This window comes from Phyllobates terribilis, unplaced genomic scaffold, assembly GCF_046119375.1.
Source record: "Phyllobates terribilis strain yellow unplaced genomic scaffold, ASM4611937v1 Scaffold_376__1_contigs__length_1858288, whole genome shotgun sequence".
Taxonomy (NCBI): domain Eukaryota; kingdom Metazoa; phylum Chordata; class Amphibia; order Anura; family Dendrobatidae; genus Phyllobates; species Phyllobates terribilis.
In genome coordinates this window covers 1,664,157-1,677,642 of record NW_027363136.1, presented here as the reverse complement: position 1 = coordinate 1,677,642, position 13,486 = coordinate 1,664,157, and the positions used below count along the sequence as shown (strand labels likewise).

Here is a 13,486-nt window from a genome sequence, read left to right as displayed (position 1 = left end):
TTTGGTTTGCTACAATGCCTTTTCTGAAACGTTGTCTCCTTCTGCTGGAACACTGACTTCTTTCATTTAATGCCTGCAGACTATAAAAGAGAACCCAACCCAAAAAGTTTGGTTGATTAGTCTGTGGCATTCTGTTAAACTGTTGCTTATGGCGGTCTCTGTGAGCTTCTCAGCGACATTCAGCCAGCCAGGTATCCTGCCTGCAGTAGATGGAATGTGGCAATGGAACGCTGGCTGCGCGTGTCATAATAGGCTCTGAGCCTTTATATACCTGTGCACAGCAGCAGCCACCTTCAGTCTGCTGCTGGACAGCCAGCAGCAGCAGCAGCAGCAGGAGAGGTATGTAATCAGGAGCCCTCCTGCTAAGGGTAGACAGCTGCTCGTTCCACCTCACCCCCCGCCTTAATTGGTTCTCCTCCCTTCCAACGGTGTTGAGGCGGGTGGGAACAGCAGGGGGTGAAGGTGCTGTGTTTAAAGAGGTGGAGTTATGCAGATCTAAAACGCGTGGATTGCAGCAGCAGCAAGCCGAAAAGTGCAGGCATGTAAGGGATCTAGAGGTTGACAACATGTCTTCTTAACGGGAGTCCAGGAGCTCATCTCCACAAATGGACTTTTCAGGATCCTTGGGTGGCTCCGTAGTTTGAAACCAATTCTGGTTATCGCTTCTCGGCCTTTTGGCTAAGATCAAGTGTAGTATCTGTTCTTATCAGTTTAATATCTGATACGTCCCCTATCTGGGGACCATATATTAAATGGATTTTTAGAACAGGGAGATGGAAAAAGAGCTTGCTCTGTCCACTCCACGCATTGACCTGGTATTGCAGTATCTCCAGGACCGGTGCACCCCTTCTTTAATGCAGTTTCTAAAATCAGAAAGAATTGAATTCAATGTTTTTTGTTCATTTTGCTTGTTTGTCGGATTTTGGGATGGACTCTTTGGCTTTGCTTTTCTTCTCCTCATTGGATTTTTCATGTTCAAAGTTGCAGAAGCCAGATTACAAGCTCATTTTGGTTCAACTTCAGCAACTGTGCATTGCATTGCCATGTAATGTGATGCAATGCTATCTTTCTAGCTCTCCCTTTTTACTTCCTTTTGGATAAACAGACATATTAGGCAAGCATTTTGGAGCTTTCACCTAAATAACTACAGGTGGTGAGATAAGCTGCACAATATAATTGACCTTTCAGTATATTGTTGCACACACACCATCTATTTAGCAAATGCCCTTGTTATCAACAGCAGCCTTTTAAACTCACCTGAGCTAACAGGTATGTGCGCTGGTTACTCTGCTGCGCTTAAAATTTCTTTTTTGGTTTGCTACAATGCCTTTTCTGAAACGTTGTCTCCTTCTGCTGGAACACTGACTTCTTTCATTTAATGCCTGCAGACTATAAAAGAGAACCCAACCCAAAAAGTTTGGTTGATTAGTCTGTGGCATTCTGTTAAACTGTTGCTTATGGCGGTCTCTGTGAGCTTCTCAGCGACATTCAGCCAGCCAGGTATCCTGCCTGCAGTAGATGGAATGTGGCAATGGAACGCTGGCTGCGCGTGTCAAAATAGGCTCTGAGCCTTTATATACCTGTGCACAGCAGCAGCCACCTTCAGTCTGCTGCTGGACAGCCAGCAGCAGCAGCAGCAGCAGGAGAGGTATGTAATCAGGAGCCCTCCTGCTAAGGGTAGACAGCTGCTCGTTCCACCTCACCCCCCGCCTTAATTGGTTCTCCTCCCTTCCAACGGTGTTGAGGCGGGTGGGAACAGCAGGGGGTGAAGGTGCTGTGTTTAAAGAGGTGGAGTTATGCAGATCTAAAACGCGTGGATTGCAGCAGCAGCAAGCCGAAAAGTGCAGGCATGTAAGGGATCTAGAGGTTGACAACATGTCTTCTTAACGGGAGTCCAGGAGCTCATCTCCACAAATGGACTTTTCAGGATCCTTGGGTGGCTCCGTAGTTTGAAACCAATTCTGGTTATCGCTTCTCGGCCTTTTGGCTAAGATCAAGTGTAGTATCTGTTCTTATCAGTTTAATATCTGATACGTCCCCTATCTGGGGACCATATATTAAATGGATTTTTAGAACAGGGAGATGGAAAAAGAGCTTGCTCTGTCCACTCCACGCATTGACCTGGTATTGCAGTATCTCCAGGACCGGTGCACCCCTTCTTTAATGCAGTTTCTAAAATCAGAAAGAATTGAATTCAATGTTTTTTGTTCATTTTGCTTGTTTGTCGGATTTTGGGATGGACTCTTTGGCTTTGCTTTTCTTCTCCTCATTGGATTTTTCATGTTCAAAGTTGCAGAAGCCAGATTACAAGCTCATTTTGGTTCAACTTCAGCAACTGTGCATTGCATTGCCATGTAATGTGATGCAATGCTATCTTTCTAGCTCTCCCTTTTTACTTCCTTTTGGATAAACAGACATATTAGGCAAGCATTTTGGAGCTTTCACCTAAATAACTACAGGTGGTGAGATAAGCTGCACAATATAATTGACCTTTCAGTATATTGTTGCACACACACCATCTATTTAGCAAATGCCCTTGTTATCAACAGCAGCCTTTTAAACTCACCTGAGCTAACAGGTATGTGCGCTGGTTACTCTGCTGCGCTTAAAATTTCTTTTTTGGTTTGCTACAATGCCTTTTCTGAAACGTTGTCTCCTTCTGCTGGAACACTGACTTCTTTCATTTAATGCCTGCAGACTATAAAAGAGAACCCAACCCAAAAAGTTTGGTTGATTAGTCTGTGGCATTCTGTTAAACTGTTGCTTATGGCGGTCTCTGTGAGCTTCTCAGCGACATTCAGCCAGCCAGGTATCCTGCCTGCAGTAGATGGAATGTGGCAATGGAACGCTGGCTGCGCGTGTCAAAATAGGCTCTGAGCCTTTATATACCTGTGCACAGCAGCAGCCACCTTCAGTCTGCTGCTGGACAGCCAGCAGCAGCAGCAGCAGGAGAGGTATGTAATCAGGAGCCCTCCTGCTAAGGGTAGACAGCTGCTCGTTCCACCCCACCCCCCGCCTTAATTGGTTCTCCTCCCTTCCAACGGTGTTGAGGCGGGTGGGAACAGCAGGGGGTGAAGGTGCTGTGTTTAAAGAGGTGGAGTTATGCAGATCTAAAACGCGTGGATTGCAGCAGCAGCAAGCCGAAAAGTGCAGGCATGTAAGGGATCTAGAGGTTGACAACATGTCTTCTTAACGGGAGTCCAGGAGCTCATCTCCACAAATGGACTTTTCAGGATCCTTGGGTGGCTCCGTAGTTTGAAACCAATTCTGGTTATCGCTTCTCGGCCTTTTGGCTAAGATCAAGTGTAGTATCTGTTCTTATCAGTTTAATATCTGATACGTCCCCTATCTGGGGACCATATATTAAATGGATTTTTAGAACAGGGAGATGGAAAAAGAGCTTGCTCTGTCCACTCCACGCATTGACCTGGTATTGCAGTATCTCCAGGACCGGTGCACCCCTTCTTTAATGCAGTTTCTAAAATCAGAAAGAATTGAATTCAATGTTTTTTGTTCATTTTGCTTGTTTGTCGGATTTTGGGATGGACTCTTTGGCTTTGCTTTTCTTCTCCTCATTGGATTTTTCATGTTCAAAGTTGCAGAAGCCAGATTACAAGCTCATTTTGGTTCAACTTCAGCAACTGTGCATTGCATTGCCATGTAATGTGATGCAATGCTATCTTTCTAGCTCTCCCTTTTTACTTCCTTTTGGATAAACAGACATATTAGGCAAGCATTTTGGAGCTTTCACCTAAATAACTACAGGTGGTGAGATAAGCTGCACAATATAATTGACCTTTCAGTATATTGTTGCACACACACCATCTATTTAGCAAATGCCCTTGTTATCAACAGCAGCCTTTTAAACTCACCTGAGCTAACAGGTATGTGCGCTGGTTACTCTGCTGCGCTTAAAATTTCTTTTTTGGTTTGCTACAATGCCTTTTCTGAAACGTTGTCTCCTTCTGCTGGAACACTGACTTCTTTCATTTAATGCCTGCAGACTATAAAAGAGAACCCAACCCAAAAAGTTTGGTTGATTAGTCTGTGGCATTCTGTTAAACTGTTGCTTATGGCGGTCTCTGTGAGCTTCTCAGTGACATTCAGCCAGCCAGGTATCCTGCCTGCAGTAGATGGAATGTGGCAATGGAACGCTGGCTGCGCGTGTCATAATAGGCTCTGAGCCTTTATATACCTGTGCACAGCAGCAACCACCTTCAGTCTGCTGCTGGACAGCCAGCAGCAGCAGCAGCAGGAGAGGTATGTAATCAGGAGCCCTCCTGCTAAGGGTAGACAGCTGCTCGTTCCACCCCACCCCCCGCCTTAATTGGTTCTCCTCCCTTCCAACGGTGTTGAGGCGGGTGGGAACAGCAGGGGGTGAAGGTGCTGTGTTTAAAGAGGTGGAGTTATGCAGATCTAAAACGCGTGGATTGCAGCAGCAGCAAGCCGAAAAGTGCAGGCATGTAAGGGATCTAGAGGTTGACAACATGTCTTCTTAACGGGAGTCCAGGAGCTCATCTCCACAAATGGACTTTTCAGGATCCTTGGGTGGCTCCGTAGTTTGAAACCAATTCTGGTTATCGCTTCTCGGCCTTTTGGCTAAGATCAAGTGTAGTATCTGTTCTTATCAGTTTAATATCTGATACGTCCCCTATCTGGGGACCATATATTAAATGGATTTTTAGAACAGGGAGATGGAAAAAGAGCTTGCTCTGTCCACTCCACGCATTGACCTGGTATTGCAGTATCTCCAGGACCGGTGCACCCCTTCTTTAATGCAGTTTCTAAAATCAGAAAGAATTGAATTCAATGTTTTTTGTTCATTTTGCTTGTTTGTCGGATTTTGGGATGGACTCTTTGGCTTTGCTTTTCTTCTCCTCATTGGATTTTTCATGTTCAAAGTTGCAGAAGCCAGATTACAAGCTCATTTTGGTTCAACTTCAGCAACTGTGCATTGCATTGCCATGTAATGTGATGCAATGCTATCTTTCTAGCTCTCCCTTTTTACTTCCTTTTGGATAAACAGACATATTAGGCAAGCATTTTGGAGCTTTCACCTAAATAACTACAGGTGGTGAGATAAGCTGCACAATATAATTGACCTTTCAGTATATTGTTGCACACACACCATCTATTTAGCAAATGCCCTTGTTATCAACAGCAGCCTTTTAAACTCACCTGAGCTAACAGGTATGTGCGCTGGTTACTCTGCTGCGCTTAAAATTTCTTTTTTGGTTTGCTACAATGCCTTTTCTGAAACGTTGTCTCCTTCTGCTGGAACACTGACTTCTTTCATTTAATGCCTGCAGACTATAAAAGAGAACCCAACCCAAAAAGTTTGGTTGATTAGTCTGTGGCATTCTGTTAAACTGTTGCTTATGGCGGTCTCTGTGAGCTTCTCAGCGACATTCAGCCAGCCAGGTATCCTGCCTGCAGTAGATGGAATGTGGCAATGGAACGCTGGCTGCGCGTGTCATAATAGGCTCTGAGCCTTTATATACCTGTGCACAGCAGCAGCCACCTTCAGTCTGCTGCTGGACAGCCAGCAGCAGCAGCAGCAGGAGAGGTATGTAATCAGGAGCCCTCCTGCTAAGGGTAGACAGCTGCTCGTTCCACCCCACCCCCCGCCTTAATTGGTTCTCCTCCCTTCCAACGGTGTTGAGGCGGGTGGGAACAGCAGGGGGTGAAGGTGCTGTGTTTAAAGAGGTGGAGTTATGCAGATCTAAAACGCGTGGATTGCAGCAGCAGCAAGCCGAAAAGTGCAGGCATGTAAGGGATCTAGAGGTTGACAACATGTCTTCTTAACGGGAGTCCAGGAGCTCATCTCCACAAATGGACTTTTCAGGATCCTTGGGTGGCTCCGTAGTTTGAAACCAATTCTGGTTATCGCTTCTCGGCCTTTTGGCTAAGACCAAGTGTCTTGTCTGGGGTCCTTGAGTGTTTTCCCTTGGCCTTCCGGCATCGCCATCTTGATGGCTTAAGCCGGTTGCTGCTTTAGGGGGAGAACGAGGAGGAACGAGAGAGTGATCATAATGGGCGTGAAGATACGCTATGCTGGGACCGATGACAATCGGGTTCGCAATGCATTCCGCATTGAAGTTGATGCTGCTGTCAGAGAGCGTTTCAATCTGTCGTATATGGTGCACGAGGTGATCTTCAAAATCCTGGAAGTGACAAGAGAAAACATCGTCTGCCTGCAGGAATCCCGGAAAGAAGGACGGTATGTCTTGGTGCTACAATCTATGGCGGCTTGCCGGAACCTGTATAAGAAGTTGAGGGAGCAGGAGAAGAATCCAACCTTGCATGGTTTGACTTTTACAGTCTTGTACTCCAAAGGTGATGTTCCCCTAGTCATATTTATGTATAATCCCTTTGTGCACGAACATGACATTGCGACTTTTCTTAAGAGGCATTGTGACTTTGTGAGCAACAGTCACAAAATCATGAACGAGGAGAACTTATGGACTGGCAAATACAGATATTTTGTCAGATTTGGGGAAAGTTCTTCGGAGCCTGGAGGTGTTCATTACCCTCCCCAAAGTTTCTCTATCGGGAGAGATAGGGGTATTCTCTTCTTTCCTGAGGCCCCAGTTTTTTGCAGGAAATGTAAGAAGTACGGACACTTACAAGAGGTTTGTACTGCTGTGCCTGTTTGCTCCAAGTGCAACCAAAGTGGGCATGTTGATAAGGACTGTACCAATCCAATTGTTTGCAATGCTTGTGGTATGGAGGGGCATGCCTTTAAGGATTGTACTCGTCGTGCGAACGAGGGCAAGGCAAGGGCATACTCTGAGGTGGTCTCGAACTCTCCGAGGCCTAAGAGTGTGGCACCTGAGGCCGCAGTTTCTTCCAGGGTGAAGGTAGTGGAACAGCGTGTGGAGACTGCTCCAGTGAGGGCGTCTGCTGACCTACTGGTGGAGCCCGGGAGAGTGGAAGAGGTTCTGGCAGCTGAGATGGACATTTCTTCCTATCAGGGGGGTTTCATTGACTCCTTTTGTGAAGAACGTGAGGGAGCCTTGGAAATCCCAGGGGACCCAGGTCTCAGTTGGAGCAGTGAAAGTATGGATGAAGAGGGAGCTGGAGGTCAAGGAGACTTCACTGAGACTGGGGTGAGGTCTTCTGAGGAACCGGACCGCGCTAAGAATAAAAGGGCCCGGTTGTCTGAACCATCAAGTAGCCAATGCGTGGCAAGTCCGGTGAGTGAGCGGGATTACCCAGTGGTTTCTCTTTCTCCTGCGTCAACGGCTTACCTGGAGGAGAATTTGGAGTCCACTATCTTTCAGCTAAGTGGGAGTTCGCCGGATGACAAAGGATAAGGAAGGCATGTTTTTTTGCTGAGACTGGTGTTTCTGGTTTTTGAGCCAAAGAATGGTCTCTAAACCAAATTGGGACATTGCGTCCCTTAATGTAAGACTTTTAAAGTCTAGAGTTAGAAGATCTGTGATTCTGGACTTCTTACATAACCATTCTTTTGATATTATGTGTCTACAGGAGTGTGGTATAGAAGAACCCCTGGAAGACGCTGATTGGCCATATGGCCAGCATATCTGGTCTGGCTCTAGTGGGAATAAAAATGATGGAGTTGGGATAGTATTAAATAATAGAAATTTTGTTTTTGAATATTATAAGGTAATAGAGGTGGGTCGTTGCATCTCTGCAGTTGTGTGTGGGAGGGGGTGGAAAGTTAAAATTATAAATATTTATGGTCCTACAAAAAAAGAAGACAGGTTAAGTTTATTAGATAAATTATGTTTAGAATTACCTGGTAGGATCCCTGTGATAGTAACAGGTGATTTTAACTGTGTAACTGAGGGGAAAGTTGATGCCTCAGGAAAAAAATTGGCAAACATTATTTCTGATTTTTTCTTTTTTGATGCTGCTGAGGTTTATTTGGGGAAGCCACCACCACCAACCTATAAAGCTGACAGGGGTGGGATAACATCTAGGATTGATAGGATGTTTTTTTCTAAAAATATAATATGTGATGGTTTTTCTCAATTTTCAGTTCCTTTTTCGGACCATGTGTGCCTGAAAGGTGGTTTTAGAGGGGATTTAAGGCGGGTGCATGGGAGAGGTGTGTGCAAATTGAATGTGAGTTTGCTTGAGGATGAGAGAATTGTGAATGATTTTAAGAAAAAATATAGTTGGTGTAAATCTCAAAAGAGTAAGTTTGAAAGTGTGTTGGTGTGGTGGGATTGGATGAAGTATGAAGTGCAAAAGTTTTTTCGTCGATGGGGCTATAAAAAGGCTACCATGGTTAGGAGTCAATATAAAGATTTAATGATGAGAGTGGAATGGCTAGAGAAAATGAGGATGTGTGGTGTGGATGTGGATGATTTGTTAAGAAGTGCGAGAGAGGATTTGAAGAGGACTTTGGAGAGGAAGGGAAGGGAAATAATTTTTAGGTCAAAGGTGGTCCATCTTGATAAAGATGGAAAGTGTTCAAGATATTTCTTTAAAAAAATAAATGGTAAGAAGGAGGGTATGGAGGAGATTTTTGATGTGGATGGTGTTTGTGTGAGTGGGGAGGATGTAATGAAGGAAGTGGTCACGTTTTATGCTGAGTTGTTTGGCAGGAAGTGGGTGGATAAGAGTTTGAAAGAAGAAGTGCTTAAGACTTTGGATTGTAAGGTGGATAAGGATGGATGTTCTGGTCTATGTGAGGCAGTGATTGAGGAGGAAGTTAAGAAAGCGGTGTTTGGTGCAAGGAAAAATGTGACGCCTGGGAAGGATGGTTTGCCTGTGGAGCTATATGTTATGATGTGGGAAGTGATGGGTATGGATTTAGTGGAAGTGTGTCAGTTTATGTGGGAGAATGGGATGCTTGCGGGTTCAATGAAGGAGGGAGTGGTGGTCTTAATCCATAAGAAAGGGGATAAAAGGTGTTTGAGTAATTGGAGGCCAATTACGCTTCTGAACGCCGATTACAAGGTATTCAGTAAAATTTTGGCGTGTCGGATGCGTGTGGTTGTAGCTGATGTGATTGGTAAAGATCAAGTGTGTGCAGTGCCTGGTAGATGTATGACGGATAATCTGTGTCTTTTAAGAGATGTGTTGTGGGATTGTAAAGTAAGAAAGCAGAAGTGTATGGTGATGGCTGTTGACTTTGAAAAGGCGTTTGATCGCGTGTCTCATGTGTTTCTATTTGAGGTTTTGCGTAGAATGGGTTTTCCGGAGAAATTTGTGCGTGCCGTGAGAGGATTGTATGGGGAGGTGATGAGTGAATTTCTGGTGAATGGGTTTTTGAGTGAGAAAGTGTGTATTAGGTCTGGTGTGAGGCAAGGTTGTCCCATGTCACCGGTATTATTTGTGTGTGTGATTGAGCCACTGCTGTGTATGATTCGGAAAGAGAAAGTGGTGCGTGGTTTGTTAGTGCCAGGGAGTGGTGGAATGACTGTGAAAGTCTTAGGATATATGGATGATGTAGTAGTGGTGAGTGAGAGTGTGGCCTCTATGGAGAGAGTAAAATTGTTGTTGAATTTTTTTTGTGGCGCGTCAGCGTTTCGTGTGAATTGGAACAAATGCATGTTTAAATGTTTTGGTGACAATAGGATTAAGATGGATGGTGTGGCTGGTGTGGATGGTGCAATTAAAGTGTTGGGAGTTTTTTTTAATGATGATTTGAAAGGTTATGAGAGTTGGGATGAATGTGGTGAGCGGATTGTGCGGAAGATGAATTTTTGGAAGTTACGTTCTTTGTCTTTGGTAGGGAAGGTTCTTATTATTAAGGCTGTTATTCTCCCTATTTTGCTTTATGTTTCTTGTATTTTTCCAGTGCCCTATAGGAAAATTAAAAAAGTGGAGAAACTAATTTTTGTGTTTTTTTGGGGCAGTAGGATGGAAAGACTTAAGAGAGAGATTTTGTTTAAGCAATATTTGTATGGGGGACTGAAGTTTCCGAATATTGAAGTGTTTCTAACATTGCATTTTATTAAGACTACGGTCATTTTGATTGGGAAGAATAATAAAGGGGCATTTATGTGTAAGTATTTGGCTGGATGGATGCTGTATGGTCTGAATTGGGTGAAGCGTGATAAGAATGTGCCTGTTGCTTTTAAGTGTCCTGAGTGGTATGGTTTGATTGAGAAGTTTGTGAGGAAGAATGATTTGTTAGCAGTTGCAATGAAAGACTTTATGTTGGTTAAGAAGGTGATGGGGAAGATGTGTGTGAATGAGTGTGAGAGTAATGTGGTGGGATTGCGTTCTATGGAAGTTGCGCGGGTATGGAAGAAGTTAAGCATTCAAGGTGTGTCGAATAGACAGCGAGATATAGTATGGATGGGCCTTCATAATATTTTGCCAGTGAGGGATTTTCAGAAGAAAAGAGATCTCATAAGATCTGCAGTATGTCCAAGGGATGGTTGTGGAGCGAATGAGACGGTGAGGCACCTTATGTGGGATTGTAATTTTGCGTATGATGTGTGGAAAGGTGTGGGTGGACTGTGTAAAGGGGTTGCTGGTGTGAAGTTTATTGATTGGAGAGTGGCTATGTTTGGTTTTGGTGCTAGTCGTCGTGGCCTAGAAAGGATGATGTGGTTTATTATGGTGTGTGTGCAGGAGAGCTTGTGGGATGTGAGAAATTTGTGTGTGTTTAAAAGAGTAAATTTAACAGTAAATGATTGTATTAGGTTGATCTTAGCAAGACTATATGTAATCTATTTGTGGGATACAAGAGAAGGTGGTGGTGGTGGAACAGATTCTGAAGGTGTGTGGAAATACCTTAAGTGGCAGGATATGGTTAAATACCGTTGATATTTTTTCTGGAAATGTCTCTGGCATAGGATTACTTGTTTGTATTTTTGTTGAATAATACTTTAATAAAGAAACCACAATGATGTTTATGAAGTGGCAGTATAACTTATGACGAAGTCTGGTTAACTGTTTGCTTATATCTAAACCTGAGTGGTTTTAAAAAAAAAAAAAAAAAAAAAAAAAAAAAAAAATCTGTTCTTATCAGTTTAATATCTGATACGTCCCCTATCTGGGGACCATATATTAAATGGATTTTTAGAACAGGGAGATGGAAAAAGAGCTTGCTCTGTCCACTCCACGCATTGACCTGGTATTGCAGTATCTCCAGGACCGGTGCACCCCTTCTTTAATGCAGTTTCTAAAATCAGAAAGAATTGAATTCAATGTTTTTTGTTCATTTTGCTTGTTTGTCGGATTTTGGGATGGACTCTTTGGCTTTGCTTTTCTTCTCCTCATTGGATTTTTCATGTTCAAAGTTGCAGAAGCCAGATTACAAGCTCATTTTGGTTCAACTTCAGCAACTGTGCATTGCATTGCCATGTAATGTGATGCAATGCTATCTTTCTAGCTCTCCCTTTTTACTTCCTTTTGGATAAACAGACATATTAGGCAAGCATTTTGGAGCTTTCACCTAAATAACTACAGGTGGTGAGATAAGCTGCACAATATAATTGACCTTTCAGTATATTGTTGCACACACACCATCTATTTAGCAAATGCCCTTGTTATCAACAGCAGCCTTTTAAACTCACCTGAGCTAACAGGTATGTGCGCTGGTTACTCTGCTGCGCTTAAAATTTCTTTTTTGGTTTGCTACAATGCCTTTTCTGAAACGTTGTCTCCTTCTGCTGGAACACTGACTTCTTTCATTTAATGCCTGCAGACTATAAAAGAGAACCCAACCCAAAAAGTTTGGTTGATTAGTCTGTGGCATTCTGTTAAACTGTTGCTTATGGCGGTCTCTGTGAGCTTCTCAGCGACATTCAGCCAGCCAGGTATCCTGCCTGCAGTAGATGGAATGTGGCAATGGAACGCTGGCTGCGCGTGTCATAATAGGCTCTGAGCCTTTATATACCTGTGCACAGCAGCAGCCACCTTCAGTCTGCTGCTGGACAGCCAGCAGCAGCAGCAGCAGGAGAGGTATGTAATCAGGAGCCCTCCTGCTAAGGGTAGACAGCTGCTCGTTCCACCCCACCCCCCGCCTTAATTGGTTCTCCTCCCTTCCAACGGTGTTGAGGCGGGTGGGAACAGCAGGGGGTGAAGGTGCTGTGTTTAAAGAGGTGGAGTTATGCAGATCTAAAACGCGTGGATTGCAGCAGCAGCAAGCCGAAAAGTGCAGGCATGTAAGGGATCTAGAGGTTGACAACATGTCTTCTTAACGGGAGTCCAGGAGCTCATCTCCACAAATGGACTTTTCAGGATCCTTGGGTGGCTCCGTAGTTTGAAACCAATTCTGGTTATCGCTTCTCGGCCTTTTGGCTAAGATCAAGTGTAGTATCTGTTCTTATCAGTTTAATATCTGATACATCCCCTATCTGGGGACCATATATTAAATGGATTTTTAGAACAGGGAGATGGAAAAAGAGCTTGCTCTGTCCACTCCACGCATTGACCTGGTATTGCAGTATCTCCAGGACCGGTGCACCCCTTCTTTAATGCAGTTTCTAAAATCAGAAAGAATTGAATTCAATGTTTTTTGTTCATTTTGCTTGTTTGTCGGATTTTGAGATGGACTCTTTGGCTTTGCTTTTCTTCTCCTCATTGGATTTTTCATGTTCAAAGTTGCAGAAGCCAGATTACAAGCTCATTTTGGTTCAACTTCAGCAACTGTGCATTGCATTGCCATGTAATGTGATGCAATGCTATCTTTCTAGCTCTCCCTTTTTACTTCCTTTTGGATAAACAGACATATTAGGCAAGCATTTTGGAGCTTTCACCTAAATAACTACAGGTGGTGAGATAAGCTGCACAATATAATTGACCTTTCAGTATATTGTTGCACACACACCATCTATTTAGCAAATGCCCTTGTTATCAACAGCAGCCTTTTAAACTCACCTGAGCTAACAGGTATGTGCGCTGGTTACTCTGCTGCGCTTAAAATTTCTTTTTTGGTTTGCTACAATGCCTTTTCTGAAACATTGTCTCCTTCTGCTGGAACACTGACTTCTTTCATTTAATGCCTGCAGACTATAAAAGAGAACCCAACCCAAAAAGTTTGGTTGATTAGTCTGTGGCATTCTGTTAAACTGTTGCTTATGGCGGTCTCTGTGAGCTTCTCAGCGACATTCAGCCAGCCAGGTATCCTGCCTGCAGTAGATGGAATGTGGCATTGGAACGCTGGCTGCGCGTGTCATAATAGGCTCTGAGCCTTTATATACCTGTGCACAGCAGCAGCCACCTTCAGTCTGCTGCTGGACAGCCAGCAGCAGCAGCAGGAGAGGTATGTAATCAGGAGCCCTCCTGCTAAGGGTAGACAGCTGCTCGTTCCACCCCACCCCCCGCCTTAATTGGTTCTCCTCCCTTCCAACGGTGTTGAGGCGGGTGGGAACAGCAGGGGGTGAAGGTGCTGTGTTTAAAGAGGTGGAGTTATGCAGATCTAAAACGCGTGGATTGCAGAAGCAGCAAGCCGAAAAGTGCAGGCATGTAAGGGATCTAGAGGTTGACAACATGTCTTCTTAATGGGAGTCCAGGAGCTCATCTCCACAAATGGACTTTTCAGGATCCTTGGGTG

The 13,486-nt window shown here is 44.1% G+C and overlaps 5 non-coding genes and 1 pseudogene across 5 annotated transcripts; all 6 read left to right on the top strand.

The window, feature by feature from the left end:
* Positions 1 to 658: 658 nt before the first annotated feature.
* Positions 659 to 849, top strand: LOC141223304 (U2 spliceosomal RNA). Its single transcript, XR_012290935.1, has one exon. It is a non-coding gene; the product is annotated as a U2 spliceosomal RNA (small nuclear RNA).
* A 1,118-nt stretch (positions 850 to 1,967) lies between these two features.
* On the top strand, positions 1,968 to 2,158 carry LOC141223303 (U2 spliceosomal RNA). Its single transcript, XR_012290934.1, has one exon. It is a non-coding gene; the product is annotated as a U2 spliceosomal RNA (small nuclear RNA).
* Positions 2,159 to 3,273: 1,115 nt separating this feature from the next.
* LOC141223302 (U2 spliceosomal RNA) lies at positions 3,274 to 3,464 on the top strand. The gene has a single exon (XR_012290933.1). It is a non-coding gene; the product is annotated as a U2 spliceosomal RNA (small nuclear RNA).
* Positions 3,465 to 4,579: 1,115 nt separating this feature from the next.
* Positions 4,580 to 4,770, top strand: LOC141223301 (U2 spliceosomal RNA). Its single transcript, XR_012290932.1, has one exon. It is a non-coding gene; the product is annotated as a U2 spliceosomal RNA (small nuclear RNA).
* Positions 4,771 to 10,874: 6,104 nt separating this feature from the next.
* LOC141223497 (U2 spliceosomal RNA) lies at positions 10,875 to 11,096 on the top strand (annotated as a pseudogene).
* A 1,115-nt stretch (positions 11,097 to 12,211) lies between these two features.
* Positions 12,212 to 12,402, top strand: LOC141223386 (U2 spliceosomal RNA). The gene has a single exon (XR_012291014.1). It is a non-coding gene; the product is annotated as a U2 spliceosomal RNA (small nuclear RNA).
* Positions 12,403 to 13,486: the final 1,084 nt, after the last annotated feature.